Source organism: Protopterus annectens, chromosome 3.part1, assembly GCF_019279795.1.
Source record: "Protopterus annectens isolate FY-2018-M chromosome 3.part1, PAN1.0, whole genome shotgun sequence".
NCBI lineage: Eukaryota > Metazoa > Chordata > Ceratodontiformes > Protopteridae > Protopterus > Protopterus annectens.
Genome location: NC_056732.1, coordinates 170,130,650 through 170,154,405, shown reverse-complemented (window position 1 = coordinate 170,154,405; position 23,756 = coordinate 170,130,650).

Here is a 23,756-nt window from a genome sequence, read left to right as displayed (position 1 = left end):
CCTACTTTATTACTTTATTTTGCTTTTGCTGCTTGTTCTTAAAAGTACTTTATTGCATTTATTCTGCTGCATTTATTACTGCTTGTTAGTAGCCTGATTAAATTGTAACTGTTATTCTAAACCTTTGGTTTAAGCACTTGGGCTTCAGACCAATTGTTTTACATTAAGAAGGTTTGTGGTCTGCACTGTTGTGGCAGAACAGGTAGCTTATATCCTTCTAAGTTGGGAGTTGCTGATTGAAGGCTTAGTGTCTGTTATTCTAAAAGTGTATTACTTCTGGTTTAAACACTTGGGCTTTGGACCAGTTATTTTACATTAAGAAGGTGTGGTCTGCACTCTTGTGGGAGGAGAGGGTAGAGTTTGCCCTTCTGAGCTGGAAGTTTCTGGTGAAAGGTTTATTGTGCCTGCTTATTTTAACTGTTTCTTTCTGAAATTGCTACGCCTTGTTTGCTGTAGTATAGACTAAATTCAGACCTGCTGAATGTAGCTTTGTTTGTATAACTTGAGCACTAATCCAGACCATCTTTTTTTGTAGAATGTTCCCCTGAACTCTAGTGGCAGGAGTATGCAGTTAGAACTTGTCTGATAGAAGACTGCTGGAACAGGGCACAGTTTTTATATTTTTATTGGTTAATTGGTTAATTTGTTTAAATCAGTTTGCTCATTTTCTACTGTTATATTAAAAAAACAATAAATATATACACTTTATGCATTGCCGCTTAGCTAGGGTTAAACTATTCCCAGTGCCATAAAGTCTGCTCTTCAAAATTTCCCTTAGAACTAGCCAGTTTTAGCACTCAAATCTGTTTCTTTGAGCTCAGCACTTGTTCAGAACTCTTTGTAAGCACTAAATAAGTTACAAATAACTACAGCATTCAACTTTCCTCACTTGTCTACAGGAAAACAGTTTTTAGTACATAATAAATAATCACCTATCCAGGGATGTCTAAGGGTCAGCTCCTGGTGTTTTCTCCTGTCTACCTGATGAATCTGGGCATCTTGGGGCAATGCAGCAATTGCCTCATGTACACAGATAACCCTCTCCTCCTACTACCCAACACTACAACCTGTGAGAGATGCACTTATATAGCCAAACTGGAAGAAAAGCTCTCTTCATCCAAGACTGGACTAGACAGTCAAGAGGAGAAGGTAAACACTTGCACCACATCACACTCATCACATAGTCAAAACCTACATCACCAAAACACACACATAGAAACACAAAACACACACCTACATTCACGGAGGCTCTCAATAAATATCTGCTCAAGCAACAGAGCCCTCCAAAGCAGAAACACAAGCAACCTCCACCTCCCAACACAACCCAAATGACACATAGCCTACAAACTCAGTGTGCCACTCAACCACAGCCCATAAGGCATAACAATGTACCCAACACTCTAGTCATAGGTGACTCTATAGTCAGGCACACTGATGTTCCACTTACCAGGCTAAATAAGGAGAAAGTAATGGTCAACTGCCTGTCAGGTGCCAAGATCCACCACATAACGCATACACTCAGGTCACTCCACAACAAGTACGAATATGATTCTGTCATTGTCCATGTTAGTATGAATGACCTGAGATGTGCCTCCCTGGACTACATGAAAAGAGACATGAAGGAGCTCTCCGATCTTGTAGCCCAGGCAGTTATGACCCTAGCCCTGAGTAGCCTCCTGCCATCACCCAGAATGATACCACAGTACAAGGACAAAATGATTGACTTCAACAATTGGCTAATCTTCTGGTATCATTCTAAGGGGATCCAGTATCTGTCTGCCTGGGATGACATGATTGACAGACCACGATGTTTTGCCAGAGATGGCCTGCACCTGTCACCCTTGGGATTATGGATACTGGCTAAGGCTCTTGCCACCCCTATAGTGCCTTTTTTAGGCAAGGTTAAAATGACAAATTCATCACCGTAACAGGTACAAGCAAGCAAAATCTGAGGGTAATGCTACTTAATGCTAGCAGTCTAAACCTCAAAATGCATTCACTCGAGGCACTCCTTAAAATAGAGAACATCAACATCTGTACAGTGGCAGAGACCTGTTTCAAGGTTCCAGAGAGCACCCCTGCATTATCAGGCTATAATTCATACCACACCGTTCGGCCACCTAATCTGGACCAAAACACTAAAGTCGAAGGCGTGTCCATATTCATTAAGGATATCCACACCAGGATATCCAGGCTAGTTGCTCAGCATAATGTATCCGAGATTATCCAAGTGCAACTAACTCTGAGCAAGACCGCAATCCAAATTGTTACTTGCTACAGATCCCCCACCATGCCCCAGGATTCCCACTCCTCATTTCTTGATACACTGGAAAATATTAGGGTACAACCCAACACCCTAATAATGGGTAATTTCAACTACCCCACCATTAACTGGGAAAACTACTCATGTACCAACTCTCTTGCTCAACTTTTTCTGGAATTCATAAATTCCAATGCCTTGGATCAGCTTATCCACACCCCCACCAGGGGCAGCAATATCCTAGACTTGGTCATTAACAACATAGGTGACTGGTGTTCCACACCAGAGATCAATTCCTTGTTGGTCAGATCCGATCACAAGCTAATCACCCTAGACATCCACATCCCGCCCACCATAAAAAATTTCTCCAAAGCCAACTTCACGCTTCTTAAGACAGAAGTGGCAAACTTCACGACACCCATGCAGACGGACAATAGAGGTATGACTGCTGAATCCTATACAAATGCACTTTATAAGCACTTAAATGAGTGTATGGAATGTGCTATCCCTAACAGAACCAAAATGCTATCCTCCAAAAAAAGGAAGCCAAACTGGTGGTCCCCTGCCATAAACAAACTCTACAAAAGAAGAATGAAACTGTTGCAAAAAAGAGTAAAATCTCATGATTTGAGGAACTCCTTGGTCAGCCTTAGTAAGAAGCTGAGATCCCTCATAAAATCCTCCAAAGCTAGTTATGAAAACAAAATCACCACTGATTCTAAAGACAACCAAAAAGCATTATATAGCTATGTCAAGAATCTCAATGGCAACACTCAGATCTGCTCTGAGTTACAGTACAATGGCACTAAATATGCAGAACCGACTGATATTGCCAACATCCTGGCAGATAGGTTCAGTGCTAACTTTACCCCCCTCTCACCCCCTAAAGGGCCTTTCTCTATACTGGAAGAATGCAAAGTTCCTGTAATAATGTCTGCACAGGTAAAAACCACACTCTCCAAAGCCAAGAACACAGCATCCATGGGACCTGACAACATCCCAGGCTGCGTTCTACACAAACTACAGAATGAACTGGCACCCACCTAAGCACCATGTTCAGTCATAGCCTCACCTCAGGCTTTGTGCCCACTGAATGGCATACAGCAACGGTTATCCCACTCCACAAAGGGGGAGCCACCACGGACCCAGGGAACTACTGCCCCATTAGTCTAATGAGCCTGGTCTGCAAGGCCATGGAATGTATCATCATGGAACTTATAAACAAAGACATTGGTAATCTCCAAACTCTGGACCCCACCCAGTTCAGGTTTGTAAAAGGCAGATCATGTCTCCTAAACCTGATAGACTTCTTTGAAGCAGTCACCAAAGCTGTAGACGAAGGTCAGGTGGTTCACACAGCCTATCTAAATATCGCCAAGGCTTTTGATACCATCCCCCACTCTGGAATTATAGATAAACTCACTAAACTAGGTATAAATCTGTATGTCACAAGATGGGTTGCCAACTGGCTCACTGACAGAATCCACACTGTGAAAGTAGCAGACTCCAAATCCGACTTCAGACCAGTGACAAATGGAGTACCATAGGGTACAGTCCTGGGTCCTCTCCTGTTTGGTATCTACTTTTCTGAAGTACAGGCTAACACAGAAGGTCTTCAGCTAACGAAGTTCGCAGATGACTGCAAACTAGGAGCCATAATCAAAACTCCTAACGATGTGGACATCCTACAAAAGGGCCTCACTGAGACAGATGCCTGGTGTCAAAGCCCTGGCATCAAGCTCAATGCCAAAAATGCATTGTCATCCCCTTTGGTAAAAACTCTGTACCCATGAGCTACCACATAGGTGGTAGTCTACTTAACACCGAAAGTGTGATAAGAGACCTTGGGACACAGGTGGACAGTAGTCTCTCCTTTGATAATCACATCGCCACAGTAGTCAGGAAATCTTTCTATGTGTCACACCTCATCAGAAAAGGTTTCTCATTCAGGAAAAAAAGAAGTCATTGTTTCCCTCTACTCATCAATCATTAGACCCATTATAGAGTACAACGCCCCTTTTGGTATGTACCTCACAAGACATCTACAACAACTGGAAAGGCCACAGAAATACCTCACAAAGAGGATTACCGGCCACAAACAGATGCCCTACGCAGACCGTCTCAAAAAATTCCAGCTTTACTCCGTCGCATGTCGCCTACTCAGAGGCGATCTCTGCCTAACATACAAAGCTATGTCAAACCCAGAGCTGCTGGACATGCTCCACTTAAAGAAATCCCAATCCCTCCGAGCTACATGCTCTAGGGACCTAAACCTTGTCATCACAATAAACAGAACATGTTGGAGGGATAGAGTTCTGTCCCAGAGACTTCCCATACTCTGGACAAACTACCTATCTATATAAAAAAGCTCCTCATTAGCACTCTTCAAGAAAAATCTTGATGATTGGATGGGAAATAGGAAATTCACCCCGGGGATTACCTCTGTGGCTCTGCTCAACAGGGGCACAGGAGAATAATTTTCTTGGGTGACAAAAGCCAGAGTACCAGTTTAGCTAGGCTTATATAGGTCCCAGAGCCAATAGCCTAGTACCTACCCATGAACCTATGAACCTAAAAGAAATCCAAACAAGTACCCACCCAAAAGATTATATTCCTGGGAGCAAGCCTGGACACAGCATCCCAGATGGCATTCCTTACACCAGAGAAGCAAACTTACCTGAAAGCCTACTTCTCTCAACTAGCCACCAAATCCCAGTTATCTGCAAGGAAAATCCTGCAAGCTCTGGGGTTCATGGCAGCTTGCATTCTACTTATTCCATATGCCAGACTGTGTATGAGGAAACTTCAGTGGTACCTAAAAAGCCTTTGGTGTCAACACTCTCAAGACCTGGAAACTCTTATACCCATGATACCTTGCCTCAGAAAAGATTTTTGTTGGTGGGCAGCAGCATGCTCCCACAACAAGGGACTACCTTTTTCATCACCCCCCCGCTGCCCAGACCCTCACCACAGATGCATCAGACTATGCCTGGGGTGCACACCTGGACGGCAGGTGCATACACGGCCAATGGATCCCACAGCAAATCCAGCTGCACATCAACCAAAAAGTGTTGTTAGCTGTCCAGCACACCTTGACAGCTTTCAAGCTCCTTCTCTCCCCAAGGGCTCTCCTGATCAAAACAGACAACACCACTGTGATGTGGTATATCAACAAGCAGGGAGGGACACACTCCTACCCTATATGCAAGCTTGCCATGACCCTTTGGCACAGAGACTCTGCCACACAACTCCACCTGTTAGCACAATTCCTGCCAGGTTCTCCAAACTCTCTGTAAGACCACTTAAGCAGAAATCTTCCAGACCCACATGAGTGGCAGCTAGGCAAAAGAACCTTCACCCTAATAACTCAGGAATGGGACACCCCAAAGGTCGACCTCTTTGCCTACCACACCAACCTTCAGCTCAGCGAGTTCTGCACCAGGGAGGATCAAAGCATGACTTGGAAAGTGGATGCCCTGTCCTTCCCCTGGGACAATCTATTTCCTCCACTACCACTCACCCCCAGGGTACTGCTCAAAATAAGGGAGGAAAAACCAAGGACAATTCTTATTGCTCCAGAGTGGCCTTGCCAGCACTGGTACCCACTGCTGCGCAGCCTGTCCCCACTACCACCATGGCATCTCACTCAGACCCTAGCCCTCCTCACCCAGAGGGAAGGAGAATTCATGCATCCCCAATTGCAGACCCTCAATTTGGCAGCTTGACTTATTCCCTAACCACCGATCAATCTGCCAACCTCAGTAAACAGGTTCTAGATGTTATACGTGAGGCCAGATGCCCTAGCACTAGAAAGTCTTATGCTGACAAATGGAAAAGTTTCTGCACCTGGATTAAGGCTAAGGGAGCTGATACGGCACAGTCCTCCCTCCATCTCATCCTGGATTACTTAGCTAACCTGCTACACAGTGGTCTCTCTTTTTCCTCTATTAAAATTCATGCCTCTGCTATCTCTGCTCATTTCCCCACTGAGCAGCCCCTTTTCTCACAACCTCTGATCAAACAATTCCTAAGAGGGGCTAGCAACTTGAGGCCACCCAGAAGAGCACCTACCCCAGCTTGGGACCTTAACTTTGTGTTGGAAAAGCTCACCCTGCCCCCCCCCCTTCGAACCACCATCTTTAGCAGAGTTAAAATTTCTCTCCTGGAAGACAACTTTCCTTCTGGCCATCACTTCAGCCAGAAGGGGCTACAAGCTACAAGCACTCATGGCTGTGGAGCCCTTTATCATCTTCCATGCTGACTGGGTTTACCTCAGGACTAATCCATCCTTCATGCCCAAAGTGGTGTCCAGTGTGGCTCTCAACCAATCCACTCATTTGCCCACCTTTTCTCTAACCCACCGAACAAGGGAGAATGAATCCTGCACTCTCTAGATGTGCACAGACAGCTCAGATTCTATATAGAGAGGACTATATCCTTCAGAAAGTCTGATCAATAGCTGGTTAGCTTTGCTGCAGGGGCAGAGGGCAAAGCCATCTCCAAGCAAACAATTTCCAAATGGATAGCACACTGCATCTATTTCGGTTACAAGCAACATGGAAAGCCCCCCCCCAAGGGGGTCAGGACTCACTACACCAGAGCAGCCTCCATCTCTATAGCTTTCCACAGAGGAGTCCCCACCAGGGACATCCTGGAAGCTGCCACCTGGACATCTGTTCACACTTTCACCAAACATTACCACCTGCCTATCTTCTTCAACTCCAGGATAGGGTTTGCCTCTGCAGTCTTGCAGGGCATCCTAGCCAGCCCCTAGTCTCCTTGACTGCCTCCACCCTTTTCCTCAGCTTTGGGAATCAACCCAAATGTGATGACTGCAACAGTGAAACATGAAGAACATAGTACAGCTGTGTACACTTACCATAAATGTAGATGTTCGAGTGTATTCACTGTCCTGGTTTCCCTCCCTCCATTCTCCTCTTCTTTCTTCTCTCTCCTTACAAAGGACATTTTGGTATTTACTTTCTACTAGTGGGGTTCTTCCACCAGAACCTGGCTCCCACTTGGGAGCTCCTCACAGTTAGGGCAAGAAAAACTGATGTAATGGTGTCGGCTGTCCTACGTTATACTACTGATGACCTGACTTCAGTCCTGAAGTGACAGCAACTGATGCAGAATTACTAATCCTACTACCCTGGCAGGGATAACCCAAATGTGATGACTGCAACAGTGAATACACTTGAACATCTACATTTATGGTAAGTGTACACAACTGTACTTTCTCTACTTTGTCCTTTCACCTTTCTACTGCCCCATAAGTGTTCACCAAATGCTTTGCTCCTGTGATTGCTTTTTGTGGGCTTTGAGGGATCCAAATGTTTCCTTTCTTAGACACCCTGTTGATTCAGGCATCTTCTCCAGGGACTCTTTTGCAAAATTTTCATTTAGCCATTTCCCTTCTTCAGAGCATGGGGTTCACTATAAATTTCAAAAAGCCTTCTCTGAGTCCTTCTCAGGATCATGTTTTTCTGTATTGCAAGATTCAGATGGTGCCAATGCTTGCATCCCTGCCACCTCCAAAGGCATTAACTATCATTTCTTTCTTTCAAACTCTTCTTCCTCTGGCTTCCATTACTGCCAGGGAGTTTCTGAGAACTCTGGGTTTCATGGCATTCACCGTTCTGATGCTTCCTCTGGCCAAACTTCACATGAGAAAGTTTCAGTAGTTTCTGAAGTCAGTGTGGCTCCAACATGCACAGCCTTTAGACTTTTTACTTCCTCTTCTTCCTTGTCTTAGACAGGAACTTCACTGGTGGATTCAGCAGTTGTCTATGAATCCAGGGATCCCTTTTCATCCCCCTCTTCCCTCTCAAGAATTGTTCACAGATGCTTCAGGCATGGGATGGGGGGCAACATTTGTCTCCCTAGAAGTACAGGGGTGTGGCTGCCTCACCAGCAGAAGGAGCACATCAATGACAAAGAGATGAGAGCTCTTCTGCTGGCTCTTCAGGCCTTTCATCCTCTTTTCTCTACAGGGCCTCTCAAGGTGTTCACAGACAATACCACAGTGATGTGGTATACCAGCAAACAGGGAGGAATAAGATCTTATCTTCTTTGCCAGTTGGTGCTTCTGCTATGTGATCTTGCTGTCAAGTATCAAGTGATTCTTCAGGCAGTTTATATCCTTTCCAGTCAGAACCTTATGGCAGACACTCTGAGCAGGTTTTTATCTCAGTCCTGAGTCCCAAGTCCTCTGGTGTGGAAGGTGGAAACCTTCTCATTTTTTTGTAAGGGGATGTTTCTTTATGCATTCCCTCCCCTTCCTCTCATTCCAAAAGTCCTACTCAAGATTCAATAGGGTGCTCCAAAAATCTTGTTAGTGACTCCGTTTTGGCCGCAACAGCACTGGTTCCCTCTGCTTCTGCATTTAGCCAAGGGTAATCATTACAATTTACCTCACAGGGTGGATCTAATCACATAAGGCAAGGGATCTCTCATCCATCCCTACTTGTTCAAGCTTCAGCTGACGTGGTGGATGATAGGATTTTGATTCTTCAGAGACACCTCTTTTCAGAGGATGTGCTGCAAGTCCTGCAGGAGGCCAGGAAACCAACTACTAGAAAATCCTACTTATCCAAATGGAAGTGTTTTTCTATTTGGTATCTCTCTCGTAATCTGGACCACTTACTGTGGATGTTCCTTTGGTTCTCTCTTATTTGTGTGAGTTGCTCAATGTTGATTTGGCCTATTCTTCTGTTAAGGCCCACTTCCTTGTCTGCTTTTTTTCCCTCTTTTAGTTTCTAGATTTGAGGTTAAACAATTTCTTAAAGGCGTCCTTAATATTAGACCTCCCAGGAAGCTTCTTCCTCCTCTCTGGAATCTTAATTTTGTTTTGGAGAAATTCACTCAGGCTCCTTTTGATCCTGCTGCTTCAGTTTCCTTGCTACATTCTTCCTGGAAGACTGTTCTTTTGTTAGTTCTTACTTCTGTTCTTTTGTTAGTTCTTACTTCTGCAAGATGGGTGTCTGAGTTGCAGGCCCTTATGGATTGTCCTCCTTTTTTGGTCTTTCATGAGAACAGGGTGTCTTTGTGTACTAACCCCTCTTTTATGCCTAAGGTGGTTAATGAGTTATCAATGAATCAGTCTATTAATCTGCCCACTTTTTTCCCCTGTCTGCAATCTGACAGTGAGGGAGTGCTGCATACTTTAGATGTGCATAGGAAACTCAGGGTTTATTTGGATAAGACTAAGGCTATTAGAAAGTCTGACCAGTTATTTTTTCTTTTCATCCTAGATCTTTGGGACTTGCTGTATCCAAACAAACTATTTCTTCTTGGATTTCTAAGGCTATTTCCTGTTGTTACACTTTTCATGGCAAGAGCCTTCCTTCTTTAGACAAGGCTCATTCTACTAGAGCTGTGGCTTCTTTGGGTGCTTTTTTCAAAGGTTTAGATAGTAATTATATTCTTGAGGCAGCTACCTGGACGTCTGTGCATACCTTTACCAAGCACTACAAGTTGGATGATATTTCTAGAGCTAGGGCTGGTTTTCCTAGAGCCATTCTTCATAGCTTTTACGGGGTTCTTCTCCACCTTCCCCCCTCACAAGTTTCCTGTTGAGCTTTGGCACTCTCCCATCTGTTAAGAATACTGCAGCAGTGAATATAAGGACATAGTCCAGTTGTGTAAAATGTTACCATAACTGTAGATGTCCTTGCCTTGTGATGGTCACTAGGTTGGCTGACTGTTTTTCCTCTGGGAAGAAATTTGCTTAAATGAACATTCAAAAGAATTAACGTTCAATAGATTTCATTCAGTGAATAGGTGTTCAATGATTAGTGGCTTCAACAAAATGATATAGACCCAATATGGATATATGGGGGTCTGGTAGTTCTCTTTGATGTAGCTGTAACTGAAGAGAGTCTGTGTTTCTGATGGGTAGAGACTGTGTGCAGTTTTGAAGCTGATGGGTGTTTGTTGACTATGAGTATAGAGCTGGGTAAAATAGGGTGATGCAGAGAAGGGGTGTGGTAGTATGTGGCAATGGTGAATATACTTAGTATAATTGCGAGAGTAGAGTAGCATATTATACATAAGTTAAAGGAAGACAGAGTTAGCTGGGTGAAAGTTATATGCAATTTTTGTTGAAGTCAGTTGGAGGAAATGAGTTAGGTGGGTTTGTGATATGACTTTACACATTGAGAAGTTAGATCAACTGGATGTCTCATTGAATTTGTTTGTTTTGTAGTAGGGATAGGAGATAGAATGGTATAAGTTTAAATTAAGTGGGGTGGGTGGGAATAGAGGGTAGGGTAGAGCAGTGGAGTGAGCCTGAGCATAGCAAGGGCAATAGAGTAGGCTGAGAAGGAGGTACAGCAGCCATGGGTGAAAAAACTGTAAGCCTGAAAGTTATATAGGAATGGGCAATAAAATTGTATTGAAGTATTGATGTGAATGAAGAGATCTAAGTATGTTATGAGTATACAAACTACAAAAGATATGTGCGATAGCATGAGGTAGTTAGGAAAAAGAAAGACTGGAAAATGAGAAAAAAAACTTTTACTTAACCACTTTTAAAGCTAACTGCATTTATTGCTCAAAGTAGAAGTTAATTGTTCATTAGTTAATAAAAACATCAGGACATGTAAAAAAATAAGAAGCAACCAACACAGAACTGCCTATCAAGTTTGTTTATTTTAGGGAAAGAAACAGTAACATACTACTTATAATAAATAAATAAATAAATCCACATCAGAAAAGTGCCTGTAGTTGACTGGCACCCTAGATACCACATAATTCACCTACTTTCTGCCACTGTTCATTGACAGTCAGCACAGTTCACTGTTAGTCTGTAGAATGAGACCTGATCTGAACAGCTGTTAGACATCATGAACAAACTTTAGTTAAGGACCCCTAAACAATGTTTTGATGCAGGGATGTACTTAACAAGTTTAACTTTTACCCAATTCTGGAGCAACACCATACAGAATATTGTCAGAAACAGAGCACAGATATAGGGATTTAGTCACTTTATATAGCTTATGAGGGATTTTAGTTACTTTGTATAGCTTAGGGAGCTCATATCTGGCATCTTCTTTTTTCATTGTGCATTTATTTATAACCTGAACATTTTTTTATGTCCTATATTCCATTGGTAAACCAGACATGTAACACTTTAATATAAAATTGTCTCCATCACAGTTATTTATTTATAAAAAGAACAGTCTTTTTTCTCTAAATAGATATACTTTGAATTATTACTTTCTTTAATACACAGTTAAATGAAAATAATATTTTTATTAATGTTTTTAACTCAAAACTGTATTTTGCTTAGCATTTCTTCCTTTTTATAACATCTGTCATATAAATGTTGATCCACGCCATTATTTCTTCCTGTGTATATATACTACTTGTCCATTCTTACCCTCTAAGTCACTGATTCCTATTTTTTTTACATTTCTTTATACTTTATTTGTTCAGCTGAATAGGGATTGACCTCATCTTTTCTTCATTTTAAAAGTAAAAATTTTTATCTTTCCTTTTTTTCTTTATTGTATTCATAAAATTCTCATCAGGATTACACATTTAATATCTAATAAAGAAAGATGTTATTAGTAATTTATCATTTCTATCATCTTTACTATTTTTATCTGTAAATAATTAGTTTTCAGTTCATGTTTTTCCTGTTACTATAAAAAGGATGCATATATTTATCATCCCCCTGCAATGTTTCTTTTTCTGTTCTTAATTCAATCAACTTAGCCAAATCAACAGTTAGTCTTTTACACTTTCCTTTCTTTTATATTCACTTCTTTCTCTCCAAGAGTAGCCCACACCAACAATCTTTCAAGAAATCTGTAGTTTTCTGTTACCATTCATTTCTTTTAATGTATTCAAAAGCTCACATAATCTAGCTCTTTTTTATTAAAACTCTCATATATATGCAGTGACTATTCAGCTCCATTGTTAGCTGACTGCAACTTATTCATTTTCGAACACTAATCACATCTTCACTTAATTTCCCTTTAATTTTCCTTACATAACAAAGTTATTAGTTATAATAACTTTAATGTTTACTAGAACATATTGATACAAATCCTGTAAAAGTGCATCCCTTTGTTTGTCATGTATGCATATGTTTATAGGTTCACAAGTTCTTTCAAAGCTTATGGCCAAGAATCTCAAACAGACACCCAATACTATACCTCTCAACTCTTACCACCAGAACTATGGACAAAGCAAAACAATATATAGCAGGATAGCATGAATACTTCTTAAATGCTTTCTTTTACTTAGAAATTCTTAAAATGATTTTTAGCTGTAGGAGATATGGACCAAAAGACTGAGAACAAAACTTGATAACTAATGAAAACAGCCACTCAGAAGACCAACAAGCCAGAAATAGTCAGGTACAGTTACTGACAACAATTCATGCATTAATCCACAACTTTATTTAAAATCAAGTGCTTTTGTCCCTGCAAATAACAAATGGGACTTCTTCAGAACAACCATACATTACAAACCCCATGCTTTTTTAGTAAAATAAACTAATTATCCAGTTGATCCAGCATTATCTTAAAGAAATATTCCAGTTCAACTAATACATCCCTATTCTTCCTTATTAAAACAAATATACATTATAATACATTGAGAAAATTCATTAAAAAACAGTTAAACTACAACTTTAAAAAATGCCAGTGGGAAAAATTACATGTACATTCTTAAAAATAAGAATACAATATAAATAAGAATAACAAAGAATAACATATAAAAAGAAGAATGTCATCATATTGTTGCCTACCCATAATATTAGATTATGTAAAAAAATATGTATAAATTAACATAAATATGATATTTTATAAAATCCTATAAATCATCATACATCTATTAAAAATATATCTATATAGAGAGGATATAAAAAGTGTACACACCCCTGTTAAAATGCCATTTTTTTTATATAAAAAAATGAGACCACAATAAATCATTTCAAAACTTTTCCCACCTTTAATGTGACCTATAACCTATACAATTCAATTGAAAAACAAATCTGTTAGGGGAAAAAATATAAAAAAATAAAAACATACAATAAGTTGGTTGCATAAGTGCGCATACCCTTAAACTAGTACTTTGTTGTGTGTGCACACCCTTAAACTAATTCTTTGTTGTAGCACCTTTTGATTTAATTACAGCATTCAGTCTTCTTGGATAGGAGTCTATCAGCATGGCACATCTTGACTTGACAATATTTGCCCACTCTTCCTTGCAAAAGCACTCCAAATCTGCCAGATTGCGAGGGCATCTCTTGTGCACAGTCCTCTTCAGGTCACCCCACAGATTTTCTATTGGATTTATTGGACACTGACATCTAGTGTTGTTGATTTGGTAGTGCAGATTTAATTGTCTGGAACAGGTATATACTTTACCACTGCTTCTATTTAAGTGGAGTTCAATCTGATTACATGCCTTCCCTACCAAATTAACTTTCGACCAAGTTATGCTGTTATTTTCCAAAATTATATTCAATATCTTTGTATATCTTCTGAGAAGTGCTAGACTCATTTAGCAAACCCCAAAACAATTCTTTAGCCTGAATCTCTCCTCTGTTTACATCCTTAAGTTGTGGAGAACAGCTATTGAGGTGCCCTTGCATAAATGCAGTCCCTCTAATGTCCCTGGGAATTACAGGCCTAGTTTCTAACCAGTATTTTTTTTACTGTTTCACTGCATTTATGTACTGTTTTATACTGTTTTAATTGTATTTGTCATTGCTAGATACTGTTTCATTTCTCTAATTGCATGTTTACTGAATTACTTAACTGTAAACTGCTTTTTCATACTGAGACTTGTATTTTCGGTTTGTGAGTGCTCTATCCATGCTTTTCTGTGCATTTTTTTGAGGTTTCTGTGTTCTAGTCAGGTATCATATAACTGATTTGTGTGCAGTTAAAAGCATTCTCTAGGATCTCCTTGCTCCTTTACCTGTTTAAAACTTTCATTTAGTGGTTACAGCATGTAGCTGTAATAGTATGGATTACTATAATTGCATTTTTAGTGAATTACTAAACTGTAAACTGCTTTTTCATACTGAGACTTGTATTTTCTGTTTACGAGTGCTCCTTCTGTGCAGTTATCGTGAAGTTTCTGTGTTCTACTCAGGTAGCATAATCTTGATAGAGGCCTGCTGTTGTCCAGGACTGGTAGTTTTGTTTGTCAAGTTTCCTGTGTTTCTGGCAGCCATTTTCTGGTGATAATGTGTTGTCTTCATTATTATTGAGAGTAACAGGGTTTCCTGACCTTCTGTAGCACTCGTGATTGGGTAACAGCAGGGGCTAGTAGGACAGAGTAGTAATTCGATCTTCTTGATTCTTCCATCCTTTCTGGTATATAAACCCTGTGTCTGCAAAGGGCTGTGTTTGTATTTACCAGGCTGTGGATGGTGAGTCATTACTGGGATTAAGCAGAAATTCCTTAAGATTCCAAGAGCAGAATACATTATTTCTTACACTTATTTCATTGAATTGCACTTCTGTAATGCTTATAATTTTGCTATACTGTTAATCTACTATATTTTGCACTGTTATAAAGCTTGTTTTACTGTTTCATTGCATTTATGTACTGTTTTATACTGCTTTAACTGTATTCTTCATTGCTAGATACTGTTTCATTACTCTAATTGCATGTTTACTGAATTACTTAACTGTAAACAGCCTTTTCATACTGAGAGTTGTATTTTCAGTTTGTGAGTGCTCTATCTGAGCTTTTCTGTGCATTTTTTTGAGGTTCTAGTTAGGTATCATATAACTGATTTGTTTGCAGTTAAAAGCATTCTCTAGAGTCTCGTTGCTCCTTTATCTGTTTAAAACTTTCATTTAGTGGCTACAGCTAGTAGCTGTAATAGTTTCACATCCCACCTCCCTAGTGCTGTTTTGTTCTTATACTTGGTGGCTTTGCAGTTGCCCACCCATATTGCATATTTGATATGGGACACTCCTCTCAGTCTAGTGGCATTAGTTCAGTCTACCTAATAGAGAGAGAACATTTGAGATTGCCAACTCACTTAGATTCTTAACCTTGAATTATCTTCTGTTCCAGCTTTCTCCTTTTCCATTTTACTAAACAAAAAAAAATTATAAGCTTGTTTCCCCCCGTTCCTGTAACTAGTCTAGTCCAGATACAGATTTGCTGTATCCAGGACTGTTTGTAAGCTCCAGTGCCCTCCAAGCCTCTCTGTGTTGGAGAGAAGTCAGCTAGCTTATCAGTGGGAGTGATAAGCACTAGGTAACCTATCTACCACATAAGGAGTGGTTTCTGGCCCAGAAATTGGCCGTTTGGGCAGTTTTTCCATCTCTCTCAACATTTTGATTTAAAAGCCCCCATTTGCACTTGTTTCCCCCTTTCCTGTAACTAGTCTAGTCCAGATACAGATTTGCTGTATCCAGGACTGTTTGTAAGCTCCTGAGCCCCCCAAGCCTTTCTGTGTTGGAGGGAAGCCTGCTAGCTTATCAGTGGGAGTGGTAAGCACTAGGTAACCTATCTACCAAATAAGGAGTGGTTTCTGGTTAAGAAATTGTAGTTATTGGCCATTTGGGCAGTTTTTCCATCTCTCTCAACTTCCTGATTTAAAAGCTCTCATTTGCACTTGTTTCCCCTCTTTCCTGTAACTAGTCTAGTCCAGATACATATCTGCTGTATCCAGGACTGTTTGTAAGCTCCTGAGACTCCCAAGCTTTTCTGTTTTGGAGGGAAGCCTTCTAGCTTATCAGTGGGAGTGAGTGCTTTCTGGCCCAGAAATTTTATTTATTGGCCGTTTGGGCAGTTTTTCCATCTCTCTCAACTTTCTGATTTAAAAGCCCACATTTGAACTTGTTTCTCCCCTTTCCTGTAACTAGTTTAGTCCAGATACAGATTTGCTGTATCCAGCACTGCTTGTAAACTTCTAAGCCCCCCAAGCCTTTCTGTGTTGGAGTGAAGCCTTCTAGCTTATCAGTGGGAGTGGTAAGCACTAGGTAGCCTATCTACCACAAGAGGAGTGGTTTCTGGCCCAGATATTGTGGTTTATTGGCCTTTTGGGCAGTTTCTTCTATCTCTTTCAACTTTCTGGCTTAAAAGCCTGTGTTTGCGCTTGTTTTCCCCCTTTTCTGTAACCAGTCTAGTCCAGATACAGATTTTCTGTGTCTAAGACTGTTTGTAAGCTTCTGAGCCCCCCAAGCCTTTCTGTGTTGGAGTGAAGCCTTCTAGCTTATCAGTGGGAGTGGTAAGCACTAGGTAGCCTATCTACCACAAGAAGAGTGGTTCCTGGCCCAGACATTGTAGTTTATTGGCCGTTTGGACAGTTTTTTCATCTCTCTCAACTTTCCTGTTTAAAAGCCTGCATTTGCACTTGTTTCCCTGCCTTTCCTGTAACTAGTCTAGTCCAGATACAGACTTGCTGTATCCACGACTGTTTGTAAGCTTCTGAGCAGAGTCTGCTCTTCAATTTTTCCCTTAGATCTACTAGTTCTCTCCTTTTCTGCACTTATACTAGCTTATTTGTCTAGCACTTTACCAGACTTCTTGTAGCAATTATTGTAGCACACAAAAGTGCTACCAGCACTAAACATTCTACAAGGAAATATATCCAGTACTTATTATCAGTGCCCACCCCTCCAGGCATGTCTAAAGGTCAGTTCCCCGTGCTTTCTCCTATTAACCTGGTGAACCTGGGCATCCTGAGGCAATGTAGCAACTGCCTCATGTACACCGAAAATACTCTCCACTCACCTTCCAACACTCAGACTTGCGAGAGATGCACTTATATATCCAATTTGGAAGCCACGCACTCTCCGTCCAAGACCGGAATAGCTGGTCAGGATGAGAAGTTCAACACTTGCACCACACCACATGGAACACATAGCCCTCCAGAACACACACCAGCACTGCCTTCACATAAAAACACAAGCCACACACCCACCTTCATGGAGGCTCTCAATAAAAATCTACCCAAGCAGCAGAGACCTCCAAGGCAGAAACACACTCGACCACCACAACACAACACTAATCACAAGTCACATAATTCTCCTAAACAGTGTGTCACTCAACCAAAGCCCCTAAGGCAAAACAGCATGCCAAACACACTAGTCATAGGTGACTCAATAATGAGGTACACTGATGTACCACTCACTATGTTGAATAAGGAGAAGGTAACAGTCAGTTGCCTGTCAGGTGCCAGGATCCACCACATAATGCATGCACTCAAGTCCCTCAACAACAAGTACAAATATGACTCTGTCATTGTACAAGTGGGTGTGAATGACCTGAGATGTACCTCCCTGGACTACATGAAAGGAGACATGATGAGCTCTTGGATTATGTAGCCCAGGCAGATATGACCCTAGCCCTGAGCAGTATCCTACCGTCACCCAGAATAATACCACAGTACAAGCAGAAAATGATTGATTTCAACAACTGGTTAAGTTTCTGGTGTCATTCTAAGGGGATCCAGAATTTGTCTGCCTGGGATGACATGACTGACAGACCTCGATGCTTTGCCAGAGATGGCCTGCATCTGTCACCCCTGGGCTTCCGGATACTGGACAAGGGTTTTGCCACCCCTATAGTGCCTTTTTAGGTGGTGTTCCAAAGACCAAATTACCACCGTAACAGCTACTAACAAATGCAATCTGAGGATCATGTTGCTCAACGCTAGAAGTCTAAATCTCAAAATGCACTCACTCGAGGCACTCCTTAAAATGGAGAACATCAACATTTGTGCTGTAACAGAGTCCTGGTTTAAAGCAGCAGAAAGCACCCCTGCACTACCAGGCTATAACTCATTCCACAGCTTTTAGCCCCAGAACTTGGACTGAAGCTCCAAAGGTGGTGGTGTTTCCATATTCATAAAGGATGTGCATACCTCCAGATTGGTAGCCCAACATAACGCATCAGAGATACTTCAGGTGCAGCTAACATTGTGTAAGACAGCGATTGGTCCCCAACCATGTCCCAAGACTCACACTCCATGTTCCTAAGCACCCTGGAGAATATTAGGGTCCAACCTAACACTCTCTTCCTAGGCGACTTCAACTACCCCTCCATTAACTGGGTAAACTACTCATGTACCAATACACTTGCCCAACATTTCTTGGAGTTCGTTAATTCCAATGCCCTGAACCAGCCTGTTGTTACCCCCACTAGAGGTAGCAACATCTTTGACCTGGTCATTACTAACATGGGTGACCATTGCTCTACACCAATAGTCAGCTCCTCCCTGGTTAGATCTGACCACAAGCTAATCACCTTGGAAATCCACCCCCCCCCCCCACAAAAGTAACCACCATGAAAAACTTCTCCAAGGCTAACTTTGGGCTCCTAAAACCAGACGTAGCTAATTTCACAGCACCCATGGAAATGGAGAATAGTTGCGTGACCACAGAATCATACATCAATGCACTGTACAAACATGTACACAAATGCATGGATCTTGCCATACCCAATAGAACTGCTCTCCTCCAAAAAAGGAAGCCAATCTGGTGGTCCCCTGCCATAAACAAACTCTACAACAGAAGGAGGAAACTAATGCAGAATAAGGTGAAGTCCCAAGACTGGAAAAACTCCATTATTAGCCTCAACAAAAAGTTGAGATCCCTCATCAAGTCCTCTAAAGCTAGCTATGAAAACAGAATTGCAGCAGATGGTAAATACAACCACAAGGCCTTCTATAGTTATGTAAAGAATCTCCATGGCAATACCCAGATTTGCTCTGAGCTACTGCACAATGGTACCTCCTATACCAAGCCAGCAGATATTGCCAGTTCACTGGTCGACACATTCAGTGCCAACTTTACCCCCCCAAGGACCAATCACAATATCAGTAGATTGCCAGGCACCCAGTATTACTGTTGCACAGGTTAAAACAGCACTGTCCAAGGCCAAGAATACAGCTTCTATGGGACCTGAGAATATCCCTGGTTGTGTTCTACATAAACTACAGAGTGAACTGGCACTTCACCTGTGTGCCCTGTTCAATCGCAGCCTCACCTCAGGCTTTGTCCCTACTGAATGATCCACTGCTACAGTCATCCCTCTCCACAAAGGAGGAGTGACTACAGACCCTGGGAACTATCGCCCCATTAGCCTGACGAGTCTGATATGCAAAGCTATGGAATGCATCATTATGGACCCAATAAACAAGGCTATAGGGAATCTCCAAACTCTGGATCCCACACAGTTTGGTTTTGTGAAGGGTAGATCATGCCTGTTCAACTTGGTCAACTTCATTGAGTCACTCACCAGAGCTGTGGATGAAGGCAATGTGGTTCATACAGTCTATCTTGATTTGACCAAGGCTTTTGATACCATTCCCCACTTAGGAATCATAGAAAAATGCACTAAGCTTGGAATCAACCCCTATATCACTAGGTGGGTTGCAAACTGGCTCACAGATAGAACCCACAGTGTGAAAGTAGCTGACTCCAAGTCAGATTGCCGACTAGTCACAAGTGGAGTCCCACAGGGTCCGGCCCTGGGTCCTGTCCTGTTTGGTATCTACTTCTCAGAAGTCCAGGCCAACACAAAGAGACTCTGGCTGACAAAGTTCACAGATGATTGCAAGTTGGGAGCTATTATTAACTCCCCAAGTGATGTTGACATCCTACAGAATGGCCTCACTGAGACCAGTGACTGGTGTCAGAACCATGGCCTTAAGCTCAATGCCAAAAAATGTGTCGTCATCCAGCTGGGAAAAACCTGGATACCCATGAATTACCACATTGATGGTAGTCCACTGAACACAGAAGGCGTTATAAGAGATCTGGGAACACAGGTTGAGAGCAACCTCTCTTTTGATCACTACATTGCCACTGTGGTCAGAAAGTCTTTTTATGTGGCACATCTCATTACTAAGGGTTTTGCATCCAGGAAGAAAGCGGTCATTGTCTCCTTGTACTCTTCCCTCATTAGGCTAATCATCGAGTACAATGCCCCATTTGGCATGTACTCACTAGACACCTGCAACAACTGAAGAGGCTGCAAAAGTACCTCACAAAGAGGATCCTAGGCCTTAAACACTTGTCCTATATGGACAGATTCAAAAAACTCCCAACTATTCTCTGTCTCATATTGCCTCCTTAGAGGCGATCTCTGCTTGACTTACAAAGCCATGTCTCACCCAGCTCTGTTAGAAATGCTATATCTAAAGAAATCCCAATCCCTCTGCACCACACACTCCAGAGACCTCAACCTCATTACCACAATTAACAGAACATGCTAGAGGGACAGGTTCATAACTCAGAGACTGCCCATGCTATGGAACAGACTTCACATACATTTCAAGCAGAACACCTCGCTGACCCTCTTCAAAAGAAATCTGGATGAGTGGATGGGAAACAGAAAATTCACTCCGGGGATAACGCCAGTGGCTCTGGTTGACAGAGGCACTGGGAACTAAGGTCGAGTGGCACTATGCCAGGGTAATCCTATGGCTAGGCTTGTAAAGGCCCAAGGGCCATTAGCCTAGTACACACCTATGAACCTATTATTTGAAAGGCTTTGGAATGTATTATAGCTGAATTACTATAACATAGTCTGAGTAAGCTTTCTCAAGAAAGCTTTAAAATGTTTTCTTTTTCCCTTAAATAGGCATTCTAGTTTGTAGTTCCTCCCTCAGTTCACAGGTAAGTGACCTCCTTTAATTTCTATGACTCACCAAGAGACACATCTTTGTTTTCTCTTTTAAGCAGAACTTTTAATATGTAAGGGAAGAACTCTATCATACTGCTATAAAATACACACTGCAATCAAACAAGAAAATGGTATAAGAAATACAAACCAAGACATTTGCCTTTCCCACGCAGTCTATTTTGTAGTAGAGCCGGAGTGAGTTTTATAAGAAAAAATCATATATAAATATTAAGCTAACTATTGTTTCCAGTATTTTAGGTCTATAATAAGTACACACCCTGTTCTTTGTATATAATATCTAACAAAATTACTTTCAAAATTGTAAATAATATTACAGTCCTTTAGCACAACTTTAGACCAAAAGACAATATCACCATATTCCTCCATAAATTCTCAAAATCCATTCTTTGGTTAAGGGTCAGAAGATGTATAAATTTTTGTTCATGCTTAATTGTTTATACCATTGTAAGACAGTTTGCATACATCATTCTTTATAATATTTACATTAAGTGATATAGTTGTAAAATATCTTTTTTCCATAGTATCACTTTCTGGCTAACTCTTTTAACAATAGAAACATCTTTGCATTGAGTAGTTTCAGACTCCATATATTCCCCTTCCTCCTCATGTGTATCTCTGACATCATACCAGTTTTCAGAACTTATTTCTTTATTAACAGAGCATAATTCAATTGTGTTTCGAGCACTTCATCTTCAGCACTAATATATAAATCATTTTAATTTCCAGATGAGCTTTAAGCACAATAACAACTTCATATTTTACTCACCTCCACCCCTTTTGTGTTTCCCCTTCATTTCCAACTGTATCACAACCAAATCATAAGTGACCATGTTTCATACATTTACTGCATTTCAAAACACAGTGTTACAAGAATGTCCAGTTCCATCACATTTCAAATACTTGTGCTTGGTAGCGTGGTACATTTATTTTTTAGATGGGCCGAGATGTATCCTCACAGAAAAAAAAGAAGCTTTGGGCTGTCAACGGTACTGAAATGTATAACATTGGGTAAAATAACAACTTCTTAAGCAGCAACATGTAGATCCCAAAAATGCCCCATGCTGCAGTCCATTAACCCCTTTCAGCTGCAGATTCCTTCACTGCATGAATTGTTTGACGTGTATTTCCAAAGTATTCCAATAGTTCTCTTTGTTCCAAAATAGCACTCCTTTAAAATGCACCAACCTTCTGTGCTTGCTTTGTACATTTAGATTTATGAAAAAAATATTCTAACTAGAGGGACTGCATTAGTTTTTCTAACAGGCCAGCATAAACTTTTCAGCAAGTGATATGTTTTTAAATGTGGCTTCATAAAATCTTTCTTTACTAAGATGAATTAACGAATGAACATCTTCAGTTTTAAAGCAGAAAAGTGCTATTGGATTGTTCCCCACTCTATCAGTCTATAGCACAGTTTCTTTTAATTTTAGTATGTACAACAAGTCTATTTTTCAGTTTTGAGTAAAATTATATACCTGTTGTAAATATGTTCCAGATAAAACATTTCACATTGCAGAACTCACTCTCAGTTTCAGGTTGTTGAAAGAGTTCTGTTTACCTTGAGGATATCCAGTTTTCTGCTGCTCCTAAGACACTTGGGGGCACAGATTATGACTCTCATTGCTGCTTATCAATATTTTCTTCTCTGTATCTATTTCATCTGTCTGTCTGTGGCTGCCATTCTTTTCATAACCTAACCCCAGAATAACGCCAGCGCATCTTCTGGTTCCGCTTGACTCATTGGTACAACAGAGTATAGGTCCCGTGATCTCCTTCAAATGATTCATGAACATTTCACTTTCACCAGTAACACCCTGAATGATATTTCTGTAAGTCTGCAGAATGTACTTCCTCCATGTTTGTTCACCATCCTTTCTCTGAGGGTGAGGGAAGAAAAAGGCAGGCTGCCCCTATGTTCAATAGTCTCCTTGGGTCTATATCAGAACATCGAAGTATTAAAACTTCGAATGTTCTGATATCGAACACTATTCAGCGAACGCTAAGAATAGCGAAGCTGCAGAACAGCAAATTCTTTCCTTGGGAAAGAATTCAGTTGGTCGTTTCTGTGGCTTCGCTATTCTTAGTGCTGTGGTGGAAAGTTACGGGTTGGGTTCAGGTAAGTGTGCGATTGTTTGTACATTAGGGTTAGGGGCAGGTTAAGTGAGTTAGGGTTAGGGCACGGGTTAGGCATGTGTGCGATAGTGAAAGACTTTAGGGTTAGGGGCGGTTTAAGTGAGTTAGGGTTAGGGTGCAGGTTAGGTGAGTGTGCGATAGTGATGGACCTTAGGGTTAGGGTTTGGGTTAAGGTAAGTGGGTAGATCGTAGTGTATGCTTAGTTTAGTGTAGCGTTAGATGTAGGAATTTAAGTGTATGTGTGTGGTTGCTGTTTGTTTGATGTGCTTGTGTTGTGTGTATGTGTTTTGGAGCAGTGAATTTTTTCCATGGGAAAAAATTTGCTGTTCTGAATGTTCGATATTTTCATGTTTAGATGTTTTGGGGCCGATGAAACAGCATTCGCTATTTTCATCTTTCGATAACGTGATATAAACACGTCTCCTTCACCCCACACCAATTGCTTAGTTTTTCATCAAATGTATTGTACTTCATTGATCCTTTAACTAGTAATTTACTTATTGACTGTCACCCTAAGATGTTCTGGCATTCCTCTATAATCTGAAATCTCTTTCTTATTAGCACTATTGCCTGTCTTTGATCAGTCTATAAGTCACAACAAGGATCTACTGATAATATAATATAATATAATATAATATAACTATGGTGGTGGTGCTGATGTAGCGTTGTCGCCTCACAGTAAGATGTTGTCCTGTTCAATTTTCAGCTAGAGCTTCTTCTGTGTGTA